Source organism: Plectropomus leopardus, unplaced genomic scaffold (assembly GCF_008729295.1).
Source record: "Plectropomus leopardus isolate mb unplaced genomic scaffold, YSFRI_Pleo_2.0 unplaced_scaffold19686, whole genome shotgun sequence".
Lineage (NCBI taxonomy): Eukaryota > Metazoa > Chordata > Actinopteri > Perciformes > Serranidae > Plectropomus > Plectropomus leopardus.
Window position 1 is genome coordinate 1 of NW_024621258.1, and position 4,353 is coordinate 4,353.

Here is a 4,353-nt window from a genome sequence, read left to right on the forward strand (position 1 = left end):
GCGAAAAATCCAAATGTGTGTTAGTAACATTAGCAGCATCTGGAAGTTTGACGTCCATGAAGGAAGGTTGTGATTAGTGAGTAAACATCATGTCTGTTCACGTCTTTAGGACACCTGCAGAAAGCTGCACGCCCTCATCGACAAAGTGGATGAAGACAGGTACGACCTGGAAGTCAAAGTGAACAAAGCTAACAAAGAGGTACGTCTCCTCCATGTGTGAAAATATGTAAAACAAATTATTATTTTCCTCTACCTGCTCTCCTGCACTGTCTGCAGGGACATAACGATTACCGGTTATCACCGTAATCATTCCCAGACAGTTAGTGACATCGCTCAAATTTTAACTATCATAATATTGTGTGTGATTATCGTGCTTTGAAATCACTGTAAATACTGTCAGCAGGGTCCGAAATTTTGAACATTTTCCAGCACATTTCAGCAATATCGTGATAAAATGATTATTGGGATAATTTTAGTAGCGATAATAATAGGAAAATAATGGTATAAGGTGCCAGTATTCCCCACACTCACGTGTCAGAGCTCTGATCGAGCCCAAAAAGTCAGGCCTGACCCTACATGCACCCGCACAGTTTCTGTCCTCCCTCGACCCAAGCTCGACCCCCCGTCCTCCCTCATTCGTCAACTACTACCATTTGTATTTTGAGAGCAGCACGCCGCGGCATTGCCAGATCAGCTGGAGTGGCGAGACCGAGGAGATCCTGCAGTAATAACAGAATCACGCACATTACATCAGTACAGAAGCTAATTAGTAATAACTCACCATCCACTCCCGTAACTCCCGATATTGTGTTCCACACAATTTCGTTTCTATGGTTGTGAGGTGTCATAAATCATTTAGTGGTTTTCCATAATTACCTTCTCCTCGTCCGTGATGTCAGTGACCTCTGAAAACCTCGGACCTGTTGACTCCAGGCCTGGATCTGCTCACGGATGACGTAAACACAGAGTGTTTTATTCTGAAAATTAAACCAAATTTTTTAATGTTGTGTCGCTATATGACTTCCTGTGTGCTCTAATTCGGCTGAATTGATGCAAAGTGCTCCGGCATCCGGCAAGAGAAGAAGCCTTACGTATCTGATCCGCAAGGGTCCAGAGCTGAGCTGCCAGAGCTGAGACGGAGCCGGTGGAAGTAAACATGGACTGTAGAGTGAAATCTATTATCTCCGTCTGCTGTTACGGATCGGACTGAACGCGGATCTGGTGGAAATTTGCCGTCTGTCGATACATTCGCTTTTGGTTTGAGTCTTTTAATGTGTTTTGTTGACCAAAAGGAAAAAGATGTAGAGTTTTATCGGACTCTTCCTCTCAGATCGAGGACCTGAAGATCAAAGTGATCGACTTGGCCGGAGTGAAGAAACCCGCCCTGAAGAAAGTGCGCATGTCGGCTGACGCCATGCTGAAGGCTCTGCTGGGCTCCAAACACACCGTCAACATGGACCTGAGGGCCAACCTGAAGCAGGTGAAGAAGGAGGTGAAAGAGGAGGTGAGTCTCTGCAGGAGGACGACCGCGCAGGTAAACGCATCGATAAACTTGTCACCTGTTGACCGTCACCTGTTTGTGTCTTGCAGCCTGCAGAGGCGGTCGGCGACTGGCGTAAGAACATCGAGGACAAAGCGGACAGGAAGAAGATGTTCGAGGCTGCCTAAAGAGTTTGCTCTGCTCCTGCGGTCATTCTTTGGCTTTTAGCACTTTTTATGGAATCATTGGAGTTTTTAATTGAATTGAAATACCTTTTTGTTTCATTAAATCTGTAAGTTTCAGTTGGTCAACACTTAATTTCTTTCTCAAATACTTTTATTCTTTTGTGTGACTTCCTGTTTCCTTCTGTGCTTATGTTCACTTTTGACAACTTCCTGCTCCGTAGTGTGTTTTTGTAATAAATGTGTTTTCGTTTCCTACGTCATGAGGTATTCTGTCTTTGACTCGGTGACGCACAACACTGCAGACGAAGCACTTGACACACCTGGATGGAATTTTAATCATCTGAAAAGTCTACACGATTGACATTTAGCTTGTTTTTCCTGTGTCTGTTTTTGCCAAACGTTAAAGCAAAACCTGCCCTGAAACAGAACTCATGCTCGTTCTTTAAGTCCAGCGACACTTTCTGCGAGTTGTGTTTGAGGGCGGGTTTCGAGCTTTAATGAGGTTGTGTTGTGCTGCTCTTTGTAGTGCTGTGCATGTCAGTGAGGGACGAGACACAATATCCACACTTTCATAACTATTTATGTGTTCAGGGAGCCGTGAAAAGTGAATATTCGACCTGTCATTGTTCAGTTTTTGGCTTCAGACATTCAGAAATGCTTTTATTATTTTCTGCTGAGTGCTACTGTGTTTTCGATAAGAGCGAACCTGCTACAACAGACCAAAATATTTCCATTTGAAGAAACATGCTGCTGCTTTCTAAACAATGCCAAATTAAAAACATGCAAAAATCCAAAAACAATCTAACGGAAATGTGCTGCAAAAGCAAAGCCAAAATCAACCGGGAGAAAATGATAGCACTGTAAATTTTTGCAAACCACAGATGTTAGATTTGCATGTTTCATACATATCATAGTAACATTTTGTAAATGTGTATGAGCTGATTTTATCATCTGGAGATGGAAGAGATGGCAAAAAAATATCAAAACTGGCTTTGATGGAGAGTCATCAGTATTTCAGTAGCTGATTCTGATTTTTATTTATTTATTTTTGGGTTTTAGTCCTTTAATGTTTTCTAGGCTTGTGTATTTTTTATTTCTTTTTTTATCTGTTGTTTCTGACTTGTTTTTATTTATCTGTGAGCTGCTTGGCTTTTCAATTACCTTTGGGATTATTAAAGTTAATCTAACCTAATCTAATTTTCAGCGGCTTTTTAGGGCACCAAAATGGGGATTCAGTAAAGGCATGATTTATTTATTTATCAAGACATCTTACTGGGAGTGGTGCCATCCAGTTTGGTCATTTTTATGCCCAAACATCGTTTTCTAACCATAACCAGGTGTTTTTTGTGTCAGACCTAACCTTATGTCGAGCATGAAGTTTCAGTGCATCAGCTGCATAATACCATGCAGATATAATGTATCTGTGGTTTGCAGAAATGTGAACTTTTTTTTCTGGGGATTGAGTTGCCAAAACAATAACGGCAAACATGCTGCATGTTCACAGAAGTCCTCTCAGCTCTAAGTGGACCAACAGAGAGAAACCAGACGAGAGAGTGTGTTTGTTTGTTTTTAAAGCGGGAAGAAATGTGGAGGAGCGGCGACATAAAAACGTGTTCTTTTGCATTTGGCCTCGGTCTACTATAAAAAGACTAAACACACCCGCTCTCCGGTTAAAAATAAAACTATTCCACTAAGAGCTCCTCCTGCAGAACTTTTGTTGTGTTGACTGGATATTTGTTGTTTTTCTGTTGCATTTGTTTCCTATTTTTTGTGACCTTGCATCTTTCCTGTGATTGCAGCTTGTTTGCTCTTCATGTATTTGTTTTGGCTTTCCGCATCATGTTTTTTTTTTCATTTGTAGCTTATTTCCATTGTATTTATTTTGGCTTTTCGTCATTGCTTTTGATTAGGCGTATTTCTAAAGCTCCAGCACATTTTCTCCTACTGGAAATAATTTGGGTCGTTGTAGCATGTTTGGCCTTTTTTCAGAGTTCAAAATGTTGATTTTCAACATTTGAAATAATGAAAGAAAACAACAAAAAAAAGTATCTGTCTTTTACAAAATGTGCTAAACTTAACGTTCACCTACTAGCCTTTCCAGAGCTTTGGGCCCAACCCTAATGCCTTCTTGTTTTAAATCATGTGATAACACCTGAATATTTGCTGAAGAGGGCCTTAGAACGGTGTCAGCAGGTCCTTAAAAGTCGTTAAATTTCAATTTTAGGTCTTAATTGCCACAAATATTTAATCTAATTTAATTTATCCATCCTTCCTTTCTTATCTTCCAAATCTTTAAACCTTCACTGAACCTAATACTGTAGTTTTACTTTCAACTTGTGCTTACCATTTGGCACAATTAACCTTAATCACTCTAATAACTACATTTCTACAAAAAAACTACTTCTGCTCCTCACCTTACCTGCAATGCTTAAATAAGAAAGAGATGGTTTGTGCAAGCATCAGCCTTAAATTTGGTTAAAAAAAAGCTCCAGGAGAAAAAGCAAAAAGGTGAACTTTAAGTTTAGAATACACTTTAACAGATTTGCTCAAATCAATGTTCAATTTGTTTCTTTTTAATATATGCATTAATTTAATTTCTATTATTTCTATTTTTGATTTTAATTAGTAATTAAGGGTAGGGTTGGGTTAGGGTTTTTTGCATTATCAATTTATTTATTCATTATTATT

The 4,353-nt window shown here is 39.5% G+C and overlaps 1 pseudogene; it reads left to right on the plus strand.

The window, feature by feature from the left end:
• Positions 1-77: 77 nt before the first annotated feature.
• On the plus strand, positions 78-1,920 carry LOC121965346 (annotated as a pseudogene).
• The last annotated feature ends 2,433 nt before the right edge of the window (positions 1,921-4,353 follow it).